Below are 13,349 nucleotides of genomic sequence, written 5' to 3'. Positions count from 1 at the left end.
TCCCTCTCCCACCCTCCTTCCACACTGTCCATATCTATTTTCAATGCTTTTATGTCCTCCAATCGTTCAGTCTCTATCACAGAGTATGGATAGTTGATATATATTAAGTGGAAACATACAAAAAGAGACAAAAAATTAACATATTATGAATTTTAAAAATCCAAAAGAAATGCTGTTGTGTAGAAAGGCAGAAAAAATGAGAAGGAACTACTCAAATGTTCTATAGAAAATTAAGTCAAAAGTAAAGGGGGGAAAAACTGAAAGGAAGTGCTTTTTTATCAACTAAAAGAGGGGGGGGAAACGATAGCAAAATTAAGGGAGAGTAGAATGGGAGAAACAAAAGGTCAATTCCCCTAACCTCCTTCAGCTTTAGTCTCCTTTTCTACAAAACTGCAGGTGAATCTAGATGATTGCTAGTAGACTTCCCCAGCTGTCACTGGAGAGCCAGAGAGACACAGCAAGAAACCACCCCTATACAAAGTAACAACTAGTCTAGTACAAAGTAACAAATTATTTACAAAGAATCTGTTTCAAGTGAAAGTAACAAAAATGTCAATAATTGTTTTTGAAGTTTATTCTTTTTATTTACAAGAGAGAACGAGCATATGTGTACACATGCAAGAGACAAACACATACCCTTTCCAGGGTCTGGTCACACTGTAATGCCCTTCCCCTAGCACTCCAGCTGCTCAGGATTTGGGATGCACGCGTTCCCAGTGGGTTTTCAGGCCGACTGGGGATCCAGTCCTGCAGTTGGCCATGTGACTCCCTGCAAAGCAGTTCAGAATGCTACCATTTGTGCCACTCAAGAAATTTAATAGAACTGATGATGTTTCTGAAATGAGTCAAGACTCAATTTGTTCACTATAAATTATGATTTTTATGTTCATACCCACATATATTATGGCTAAAATATATTACACAGTATGCATAGTAGATACATAATGCATTTTTAAGAGAAATTTTGCCAGAAGGTGTGTGCCCTTGCCAGAGAGGAAGAGGGAGAAAACAGCCCCCATAGGGAATGGTCACACCACAATCCTTCCTCCTCCACCCTGTCAGGACATTGGGCACATATGCACACACACCTGGCATGTTTCCCAAGTCACCAGGTCCAGGACTCAAACCGTGGGGTCAGCCATGTGAGATCTGGCTCCTTTAACTACCAAGCCATGGAGCCAGTCCCATAATACACATGAAGAAAAAAAATCAACCATTTTAATTGAAGCACAGTTATTGACTTAGTATGACCTCTGATCTCTACAGCTTTGGTTGTTTTCCAGTGTCCAGTCTGGATGCTTAGTCATGCCTAGTTTCCTCAGAACCCACCCCCCCCCCTCAGCTTCCTGGAAGGAGCTCAGCCGTGGAATAGCAAAGTTTGGGATTCCTCTGCCAGGTCAGTCAGGAAGATTTTTACTGTAGCTGGGAAGACGAGAAGAAAGAGAAGAAACCCCCCTACTGATAATACATAATACAGAACATTAGCAAATTACAGGCTTCTTTTTTTAAAATTCTTTAATTTTATTTATTCATTCTTTTTTTTTTTTTTTTTTTTTTTTTTTAATTTTACCAGAAAGAGACACACAGAAAGGGAGGGAAAGCCACCAGGTCTAGGACTCAAACCGTGGTTAACCATGTGGGAGTGTCCAGCACCTTAACCACCACACCACCTGTTGGTCCCTACAGGCTTTTTAAAATTATTATGATTTAGAGAGATTTTTGCTATAGGACAGGTGTGCTCTCTGGAGAGCCAGAGAGACACACAGCAAGAAACCATTCCCCAGGGGGGATGGCCAAGCTGCAATCCCTTCTCATCCATTGTCCTCTTGGTGTCTTGGGGACACATGCACATGCCTGGTGTGAGTTTTAAGCTGTTAAGTCCAAGACTCAAATCATGGTTGACTATGTGGGAGTTCAGTGACATCACCATTATGTCATCTGCTGGTCAGACATGCAGATGGTGAGAAGACTATTATAATTACAATATATTATATCGAATTCTCTTTAGACCCTTCCCTTAGAGCCTGCTGGAAGTCACCTCTGCTGTGTGATTTGTGTTACCAAACTGGGCATTTATTTGTTCTGGTGCTTCTCCTGGTATGTCCCAACAGCGTCTTACTCAGAGGTCAGTCAGGAAACCTTGGTTCAACTTCCAACTCATAACATCCAGATGTGTCATCTTGAGTGCAGTGCTTCATTTCTCTGGACATTATTTTCCAATTTATAAACAGAGATTGACTGAACTGAATATCCAAGGTTCCTTTCGGGCTTAACACACCATCTTCCCACTGGCTATAAAATCTCTCTCAACAGATCCAGCATCCTTTCACCATCCAACCTGTGGGTCACTGCTGCACCGTTCCCCAGGTCAGCCACCAAGTCCTTCCCAATCACTCTCACTTCCACTGTTGGCTTTAACATCCCACTTCCGTCACACTGGAGCACAGAATGCGACGTCATGAACAGGACACAGGCAGGGAGACCTGGCTCAAGACTTACTAGCTGTATAGCTCCAAGTTACTTACAGGCATGCCTCACTTAACTGATTTCCGTCCCTAGGACTAGGTCAGTTGTTGTCAAATGAATTGGTTGCTAAACGAGGAGCTTAAAGGCAGATGTCTTGTGGTGTGTTGTGGCATCACAGGGTATATAGCTTCCAAGAGGTATCTCAACACCATAGCAGAATAATGTAATTCTATCCATGCATAAAACACACATTAGATAACAGCCTGAAAATGACAACACACAGCACAATAATATGAATCTGGTGTGGTTGCTTTAATTTATTCTGAACACTACTAGGGTGCACAATAAGTACAAATTCATAAATGAAATATGTAGTCTTGCATGACTGCCAGCACTTCGTACCGTGAATACTGACCAACTGCAGGAAAAAGACAAAAAGTAAGAGGATTCCAGAGACTCACACAGACTGAGAAAGGGGATTCCCTATGCTGGCACTGGAGAACTGGCACTGTACTAAGTCCAAGGAGCAGATAACCAGGTAGGTCATTAAGTGAGGAGTGCTGTATTTCTATTGTGAGCTTTGGCTTACTCATCTGTGAAATGGGAGATAATGCCTCTCTCCTCCCCTTCTCTCACCATCTCCCCTGTATTTCAGCTCCCTTACTTCTTTTATCATGTTTCAGCCAGGTTCATCTTTTTTTTTTTTAAGGTTATTTGCCATAGGGCACTTATGCTCACCAGAGAGACTGTGAGAGGGAAGAGAAATCACCCTGGGGGTAGGAAGGATGGCCACACTGCAATCCCTTCTCCTCTCTTCTCCTTCTGGGATTTTAGGCATGCACACACACAGGCCTGGGGTGACTTTCAAGCCACCAGGTCTAGGAATCAAACTGCAGTTGGCCATGTGGAATCCAGTGCCTTAACCATCACGCCATCTGTTGGCAAGGTTAATCTTAAACACTGTTTTTACCTGTTCTTTCCTCCTATTTAGAAACCCGACTCCCTCCTATATCAATTCTAAACATGTAGGCTTGGTTTAATAATCCTATCCCATCCAAACAACATCTCAGTAACTCCTCCTACTTCCAGAAAACAACGCTTTTTCAGCCGTCCTAGTCTCTTTATGGAAGGCCACTTCTGCTCCCTAGTGTTTCCTTCACCTTCCTGATACTGTCCATGCCAACACTGTCCTCTCTTCAGTCCTGTTTCTTCTGTGAAGTTTTCCCTGACCACTGGTGATGAGGGGTTCTTTACTTTTTTTCTTGACAAAGGCAGGTATCTCCTTTGGTGAGTCTTATATTTTCCTCTTACTTTCTTCTGTCCTGATTTCTAACACTGTACGAGTTTGCCCAGTAAAGGCAAAAAAGGAACAGCGTGTCTACGATGCCAGCCGAGACCAAAAACTTCAATGTTCCAGCTTGCCAGAGGTGCCAATTTACCTTTTTTTTGAGAGAGACTGATTTTTGCTGTAGGGCATGTATGCTCGTTGGAGAGACAGAGACAGAAAGTGAGAAACCAACCCCCCAGGAGGGATGGCCATGCCATTATCTCTTCTCCTCCATTCTTTTCTTGGGATCCTGAGCATGCACACACACATGTGTGAGTTTTAAGCCACTGGGTCTGGGACTCAAACCACAGTCTACTGTGTGGGAGTCCAGCAACACAACCATTATGCCATCTGCTGGTCCCGCCAATCTGCCTCTAAAGTCCCAGTAAAGACACCAGAGGGTGACAGGTATCACCCAATCACCCTAGGATTAGCTATATGCAATGAAGCATCTCTCTCTAAGCCTTGTAATGTCACAGTATCAAGGGAAACCACTTGAAAGTTTAGCTAAAATGACGAATGTAGCTGAAAAGACATTCTCAGGATTAAAAAGGATTTCTATTAGACTATACTATCCTTGAGAACAAGGATCATCAGTACCCACAAAGGGTCTAGCAGGAAGTCAGAGCTGAACAAACATTTCCTGAATGAATGGGTGGATGAATGAATGAACCAATCAATCAATAAGGGCATCAGACAGTGTTGAACGCAGATGGTTGAAACCATTTCTTTGGCATTTAAAAATCAAAATGGAGCCATCTAGTTTTAGACTTAATAGAAACAACTCTGTCTGGAGAAAATGGAGTAAATTATCACAAATGATATTTTGTGTCCTTTGATGTGACAGGAATACTGGAAAAGGTCAGCCTTCTCTCACACAAGGACTCTCTAAAATATTATCCATTTGTCCATCTCTCCTGGTATAGCTACACACTCCACAGCGAACTTGAAAATGGATCAGAAAGAAATGCCCGTGTATTATGTGTGTGTTTGTGTGTGTGTGTGTGTGTGTATATACACACACACACACACACAAACACACACATAATACACGGGCATTTCTTTCTGATCCATTTTCAAGTTCGCTGTGGAGTGTGTAGCTATACCAGGAGAGATGGACAAATGGATAATATTTTAGAGAGTCCTTGTGTGAGAGAAGGCTGACCTTTTCCAGTATTCCTGTCACATCAAAGGACACAAAATATCATTTGTGATAATTTACTCCATTTTCTCCAGACAGAGTTGTTTCTATTAAGTCTAAAACTATACATATATATATTTTTTTAATGAATGGACCCTCTGTTATCCCACTCATCTATCTTATGTTCAACAATAAGACGTTGTTCCACGGTCTCTTTAACTATCTGCCTCAGATCTATTCCTCATAAACTCGAATTGGCTTTGTTCAATCTAAACGAGATGAAAGTAATGGTAACAGGAAATGGTAAAGATTAAACCCTGAAGAGTACACGAAGAACAATGATCCCAAGCTTCAGTTCAGACAACTTTGATGACATAGAACATTTCATGGATCACTCCCAACATCTCTGACCACACCACACATCAAAGTCAGCAGAACGACTGGAGCCATCTTTGATGAGATGCCAATGAGACAATGGTATATCTCTAAACTCTTTAATAAATTATTCATTTTTGCTGGAAGCAAAAGCACAGATCAGTGGTATACAGAATTACATGATCTATAATAATCTTTCATCCGGAAAAAGGTCATCTGACTGTCACAGGACTACAGTCAATTTCAAAATTTTGATGGTTTATCTGGATTTTTCCTTTGTAATATACTTCTATTTCCCTCTAACTTTCAAAAGGACAATTTAAGGAATCCAGGATACATATATTCTCAGAAGCAAGAGGAGCCAAGATTTGCACATAGAAAGCTTAGTTACAGTAGCAATCACTCCTACACTTGCCTCTTAATCTCGAGAAATATCAACTTGTGCATGGAAGTCAGAGAGGTATACACTTCCCATAAAAGCAACTGCGTAATATGTGGTCTTATATAGAGAAAAAAGAACTCTTACAACTCCAAAATGAAAACAAACAAACAAACAAAAAAAAAAAACAATTAGCAAATGGACAAAGGATGTGAACAGATATCTATCCAGAAAGATACACAAATAGCTAATAAACACATGAAAAGATGATCAACATCATTAGTCAGAAAAATATAAAATAAAATAACAAGGTACCATTTCATATCCACTAGGTTAGCTACAATCAAAAAGAAAGAAGGGGCCAGATGGTGGTACAGAAGTAGCGCAGCTAGAACCACATGGGAAACGTCCCAAGTTCCTGTCTCAGAACCTCCCAAAGCATGGCAGGGACACATCTGTGCCCATGATCTAGGCAGGAGTTGGGTGGATCAAAGCATGGGGACTCTGTTTCTGTGTCTCTCTCTCATCAAATAAATAAATAAATTTTTCTTTTTTTTAAAAAAAAGAGAGATTCTTTTTGCTATAGGGCATGTGTACTCACCAGAGAGACAGAGAGAAACAGAGAGACAGAAAGTGAGAAATCACCCCCCCCTCCCCCCAGAGGATGGTCACACTGCAATCCCTTCTCCTCCATTCTCTTGATATTTTGGGCATGCATGAAAACAAAACATGCCCGGCATGAGGGTTTTTTTGAGACGTTTTTGCTAGGGCACATGTGCTTGCTGGAAACACAAAGAGATACAGAAAGTGAGAAATCCTCCCCCAGTAGAGATAGTCACACCGCAATTCCTTCTCCTCCATTCTCCTCTTGGGATCATGGACACTCACGCACACACATCTGGTGTGAATTTAAGCCACTGGATCTGGGACTCAACCTGCAGTCAACTATATGGGCGTCCAGGGACATAAGCATTACGCCATCTGCTGGTCCCCACTGGTGTGAGTTTTAAGCTGCCGGGTTTGGGACTTGAACCCTAGTCTACTATGTGGGATTCCAGCAACATAACTATTATGCCACCTGCTGGTCCCAATAAATAACTTCATGGAACAGTAGAAAATAAAAAGTGTTGGTGAAGATGTAAAGAAACAGGAGCCTTCTTTGTTCATGAGACAATAAAATGGAGCAGCCACTTGTAGAAAGTCATTTGACAGTTCCTTCAATGGTTAAACAACAGTTATCTGACCCTGCAATTCCAATAGGTCTATATTAAAGAGAATTGAATGCATGTCATACAAAAATGTGTGACAAATCACAAATGTTCATAGCAGCATTATTCACAATATCCAAACAAACAGAAGCACCCAAATGCCCAAGTGAAGAACAGATAAACAAAATGTGGTATAGCCATACAATGAAATATTTGTTTATTAAAAAAATGAAGTACTATTACATGCTACAGCATGAATGAACAGCAGCAGCAAAATTACTCTAAGGGGGTGGGGGGAGTCACGAAAGACCACATATGATACAATTCCATTTATGGGAAATGTATACCCCTCTGACTTCCATGCACAGGTTGGTATTTCCCGAGATTAAGAGGCAGGTGTATGAGTGACTGCTATTGTAACTAATCTTTTTTGGGATAATGAAAATGTTCTAGAATTGACTGTGGATGACAGTGGCACGGGCAGTGGCACAAGGGCAGTGCTGCACAATGCTGAAAGCCATAGCGAGTGCTCCGGATTTACAACTCAGTTCTACTTGAACATGCCAGGCAGTCCTGTCTAGACCTCCCAAGGTACTGGGATTATGGAAGGCTGTGAGGCTAGGGAATGATGGCGGTGCGAAGGCCATATAAGGGCACCTTTCTCTTTCTCAGCAAATTAACTTAAAAAGAAAACCGATCACGGTAACACTAAGTACATATACTAGAACCACTGACTTGTACATTTTAAATAGATAAATGTTATGGTATGTGAATTATTATCTCAATAAAGATGTTCGAATAATAATGACAACAGCAAAAGGTTGACTAGTGCTTGTGAGCCCGTGGTCTTTCTCTGAATCACTCACACTCCAGATGTCTTCCTCACACTGTTTACACAGCATAAACACACACGGCTAGAGGCTAGAGTCACCTTCCTCCACCTAGGGGGAAGCAAATTATAGCACCTCCTCAATGACAACCATCTGGCCAGCATGATGCAAGCTTTTGTTATTTTTGGAATGCAGTGCTGCAACGGCTTGTGCCCTAACCTGCTGGAGAAGTCCGAGAAGCCTGCAGCTAGTCAGAGCTCATGGCAGCAGCCCTCTCCTGTCTGCTGAGTGGGCAAGAAAAAGATCAGAAACTGCAAAGTAGAAAGTTCAAAGTCGAAAGAACTCAGAAAAATTCTTTGTGGCAAAACATATGTCTAACATTGGGCACGCAAAACCGTTCACACTCCTGAACACTTCCCCACACTCAACCCCAAGAGTCTGCTATTCTAGGTCAAACATACCTTAAATATAGGTACATTCTGAGTCAGCTAGAATTATATAATGAGGAAGCAGGAAGGACCTTTGTAAGTATTATACAATGAAGTATACATTGTAAGTATACAATGAAGTGACTCTGGAGCCACTTATTAACTGTGACCTTGGACCACCTCCACCTCTGTGCCTCAGTGTCTTCACCTGAAAAATGGGGATTAAAAAAAAAGGGAATCACTCTTCAAAATTGTTGCAAAGAGTACATAAGTCAATTCCTATAAAATATTTAGAATATGTTTGGTGCATTGTAAGTGCTAACATGTTTATTTTACTATTCTTAGTTATAAATGGGTAAATCCAGGTCAAACTCTGGTTGGGGACACTGCTAAGATACTGTACTCTGTAGGTGGAAACCACATGGGAGGCCTAGGTTTGATTCCTAGTCCTACTTAAAGGCTGAGTATGGTAGTGTGTGTCTATAACCCCAGTAACTTGGGAGGTTGAGACAGGACTGTGAACTTGAGGCTGGACTAGGCAGCATGGTAAGATCCTGTTTTTAAGTAAAACAACAAACAAGGCTGGCAGGTGGTGTGGTGGTTAAAGGTGCTGGATTCCCACATGGCAGACTGGGGGTCAAGTCCTGGACCTGTGTGGCTTGCTTTCTCACTTCCCCTTTCTCTCTCTCTCTGTCTCTGTCTGATCAAATTAAAAATTAATAATAATAAGTGGAAATAAACAAAAATAAATCTAAAAAAAAAAGAAAACAACAAACAGAGTCACCAGGTAGCATGGTGGTTAAAGTGCTGGATCCTACATGTCTAACTACATGGCTCAAATCCCAAATCCAGCAGCATGAAAAACACACTGGGCACATGTGCATGTATGCCCAAAATCTTGAGAGGAGAAGGGACTGCAGTGTGAACATCCCACCTGGGGAGTACTTTCTCACTTTCCCTCTATCTGTCTCTCTCTGGTGAATGCACATGTCTCAGGGCAAATTAAAAAAAAAAAAACAAAAACCTGGTAAATTCTATTTTTTTGAGAGTTTTTTTTTTTAATTTTTATTTTTATTTTGCTATAGGGCGCGTGTGCTCACCAGATAGACAGAGAGAGACAGAGAGATAGAAAGCGAGAAATCACCCCCCAGGGGGGATAGCCACACCGCAATCCCTTCTCTTCCATTCTCCTCTCAGGATCTTGAGCACGCATGCACACGCGCCCGGCATGAGTTTAAGCCACCGGGTCCGGGATGCAAACTGCGGTCAACTACGTGGGAATCCAGTGACATAGCCATTACGCTAACTGCTGGTTCTGTCAAATTCTATTAATTTAATGGGGGTAGACACTAAAGCTCAGAATGATGAAGCTAGCAGTGGTTGAACTAATATTAGACTTTAAGTTTCTTTGAACCCTGAATCAGTGTTCTAGAACATTAAACATATAGCCCTGCATGCATAATACATAGCCCTGACTGAATCTTAGGTCTTGAAAGAAACAAGTAACATATAGTATCTAGCAGTACGTCTCACTCATCATGGATGTTGGTCAAGTGTTTAATCCATTCCCTTTTCATTCTAAATGTAATCTTTTAACAACTGAGGAAAAGTTTAGACACTATATCCCAATATGTCCAATATTCTGTTCCTTGAAAGATGGGATGGCTCAGAACTATTGAAGAAAACACACCTTGCTGTAGGTGCTTTGTGGTTTGCGTTTGCATCGTCCACTGAAGGAGCACAAGGTCCCCAGCATTTGAGGAAAAGACACATTTCTTCCTTTCCCTCTCTGCATTCCAGAAGTATACTCATGTAGGCAATGTAGATGCTATGCTCAGGACTTGATGCTTCCAGCTTTCAGTAACTGGTAACTATTGATTTAATTCAAGTGGCATGACAAGCTCATAATACAACTATAGTATTTGGCAAAATAAAATAAATGCAGCAAGAGCAATAGAAACATGTGACCAGAAAACTTTCTACACTGCAACCAGTGTAAGCTTTTAAACAATTGTGTTTCTCTCTCCTTCTCTCTCACACCCACATGTATGTATGAACACACACACAATCACACAACAGTGTTTAAACCAGACAATGAGGCTCTGTGTTATCAGCCTTTCCACACCTCCTCTTCATAATGGAGCCCCACTATTCTCCATTCTGCAACCAGATGGGTTCTCATTCCTTTCCTCAAACTCACTCTTCTCTATCCTGATGTGAAGCCTTCACACTGACATTTTCTGTGCCTGAGAACTTTCTCCTTCCAGCTCCAAGTGCACTCTGTATTGGTCTCCCTACTTAGCTAGCTTTGACTATCATTCAGGCTCTCCGTAAATACTTCCCATAAAGAAGCCTCCTCAGACAACCCAGACTAGCTTCTGCCGCCTTTGCCCTTGGCTGGTCGTGCACCTTAAATGTATTTCTAAGTGGGGACCAGAAGTTAGAGCGTAATGGCTATGTTCCTGGACTCCCACGTAGTCGACCGCGGTTCGCGTCCCAGACCCAGTGGCCTAAACCTCATGCCAGGCACGTGTGCGTGCGTGTCCAAGACCCTGAGAGGAGAATGGAGAAGGGATTGTGGCATGGTCATCCTCCCTGGCGGGTGATTTCTCACTTTCTGTCTCTCTATGTCTGTCTGGCGAGTGCATACGCTCTATAGTAAAACCTCCCTTTCTCCCAAAAAAAATGTGTTTCTGAGCGCGTATCCAATAAATATCTTTCTTCCCCACCAGACTTCAGCGTCAAGGGCAGCAGGGGCTGTCTGCTATGTTCAATATCACTTTCCCTCTGCCTAGCGGGCACTGTGCCTAGCACAGAGAGTTGATAAGTGAAATTAACATCTTTCAAGGTTTCGAAGGATCAAGTAATAAACCGGTTTCCTAACTTTTCCACTCAAATTTTATTTAAGGGATCCCACATCAAGCTGTGGACGAGAAAATACATAAACTACAAAACAGACACATGCCTGGTGCATTCTTGGAGAAAAATTCAAAATGAACAAAAATTTCTACTGGGATCCTGTTTCTTGAAGTTACTATGTGCAAATCCACACACGAAAAAGTTACTTTTTTTTTTTTCTTTTTTTGCTATAGGGCGTGTGCACTTGCCAGACAGAGAGACAGAAAGCGAGAAATCACCCCCCAGGGGGGATGGTCACGCCGCAATCCCTTCTCCTCTGTTCTCCTCTCGGGATCTTGGGCACGCACACACACGCACCCGGCGTGAGTTTTAAGCCACTGGTCTGGGACTCGAACCTTGGTCGACTACATGGGAGTCCAGCGACGTAGCCATTTACAATAACTGCTGGTCCCGAAAAAGTTACTTTTTAAAATAAACTTCAGAAGAAGAAAATGTAGTGATGTCTCCACCAAAACTTGTCATTAACGTTCATCACATGTGGTTTAGGGAAGACCAACTCACAGAGAAGGGTAGAGGGAATAAGAAAGCTTGTAATCTTCCTACACTATTACTGTTACTTTCCCCAGTAAATTACCTCCTAATGAATGAGAATGTGTTGAACCCTAATTCTAAGTCTATCTGGAAAAGCACTCAGTGCTCCCGCGGGCGGGCTTCTATGAACAGTGTGCCCACAGGAGGGGGCACCCGGGTCAAACGGAGGAGGAACAGGACCGTGTGAAGACGGCTCTCTCTAGCAATGGCTCTAACACTATTCTTTAGGCCCTCCACCCAGGCACCGCTCACAGCATGCACTTCATACTTAGCAAAGAAAAAAGTAGACTCTTTTTTCCCCAACAGAACAGATGGTACAGGCATCACGACAAAGATTCCAAAAGATCTTTCTAGAGAAATTTTGCTTTACTGAAGGAGACACAAAGACAGTCAGGAAACAGGGAAAAAAAAAAAAAAAGGAGAAAAAAAGAAAAAAGAAATTCATTACCAAAAGATGGGTACTGAACTGAGAGACTAAATTTTCCATACAGAAAGGAAAAGGAAACCCGGGTTGTGGAATTGGAGGTGAAGGGGAGAAAAAGAGATGAGAATGAAAGAAAAAGGTAAAAAGGAAAAGGTGTTACTGACTAGTAATTCATTTTACTTGAGGACATACGCTGTTTTTAACAGAGCTTAGAGGACCTCCAAAAGAAAACAGCCTGGTCAAGCCTCTCCCTGTAAGTTGGCAGGGTACCAGTCTGCCCGGCTCTGAGTTACCCATCTCCTCTAACTACTGACATCGCTGAAGGCCCCTGAAGCAAAGGCAGGTCTTCTAATGAATACTCTTCCCGGTTACATAAAAGATAAACGAGAGCTGGAAAGCACAGGAGGCAAAGGGCTTCGATTTGGGGTACACCCAACAGGTGCACTTGTGTGCGCTGTGTGACCTTAAAGTTAGTTACTGTGCCACCTGATCTCCCAGAGGCCGGTCCTTAAAACACCCAGCGCATCACCACACTCCAACCTTTGAGAAACTGTCCCACCAGAGAAAAGTAGCAACATATCACTACCCCACCCTGAGAGATCCTTGGGACATTTCTGATTCCAAATACATTGCCATTAAAATGTTAAACGCCTAGTTTATTTTCCACAATAGAAAGTTTACTTCCCAAAAAGCACCTGGCAATTTCTAGCACACAGGGTTCTAATAAACGCTGGTTGCACAAATGAAGTAAATACTCGTTCTGAATAATCGGCACAGCTGAAGAACGGTTTTAACCTCAAAATAGGAAGAAAGAACTTCCACTGATTGGGTAGGAGACAGGGTACTGCTTTTAAGCCATCCCTCCAGGCAGGGCAGGGACACAGCTGCTAATATCTGTACTCATTTTAGAGTAAGTTTCTGGGTCTGCAAAACAAAAATTAATGCTCAGTGCCAAAATGAAAACCCCAGTGTACACTTTGGAGCTTACTAAGTGTTAGGCTGGGACTCTGACACCTAGGTCTACACGCCCAGGACTCTGAAGGTGGCTAGGGGAGAGCGGTTGCACGGATAAAGGATCTTCCCCCTCCGGGATTCCACGTTACCGCTGGCTTTCATCGGAAACCTCCCAACCCAGCCGCGGGCCATCCCGCTGACCTCGAGGGCACCGTGCCTTTGGGGTCACCCCGGGTCTGTGTCTCCTCCAGTGAAAGGGCAGCTGCGGCTGCCGCCCGACCCCAGGTACAGCGGGCGCCGTGGTCCTGCTCGGGGAAACCGGGCCTCCGCGGTCCCAGGGGACCGTGCGGGTCGCGGCCCCGAGGCC

At 42.8% G+C, this 13,349-nt stretch overlaps 1 protein-coding gene across 1 annotated transcript in view; it reads right to left on the bottom strand.

Moving 5' to 3' along the window:
* PLEKHA8 (pleckstrin homology domain containing A8) overlaps window positions 1-13,202 on the bottom strand; it is a 70,780-nt gene extending 57,578 nt beyond the window's left edge. The window contains exon 1 of the mRNA XM_006146221.3: window positions 13,184-13,202. The gene's annotated coding sequence lies outside the window, so the exon portion shown is untranslated. The remainder of the gene's footprint in view (window positions 1-13,183) is intronic.
* Window positions 13,203-13,349: the final 147 nt, after the last annotated feature.

Source organism: Tupaia chinensis, unplaced genomic scaffold (assembly GCF_000334495.1).
Source record: "Tupaia chinensis unplaced genomic scaffold, TupChi_1.0 Scaffold000170_1, whole genome shotgun sequence".
In the NCBI taxonomy this organism is placed as follows: domain Eukaryota; kingdom Metazoa; phylum Chordata; class Mammalia; order Scandentia; family Tupaiidae; genus Tupaia; species Tupaia belangeri.
The sequence above is the reverse complement of the archived record's forward strand: the minus strand, read 5'-3'. Positions and strand labels throughout refer to the sequence as shown.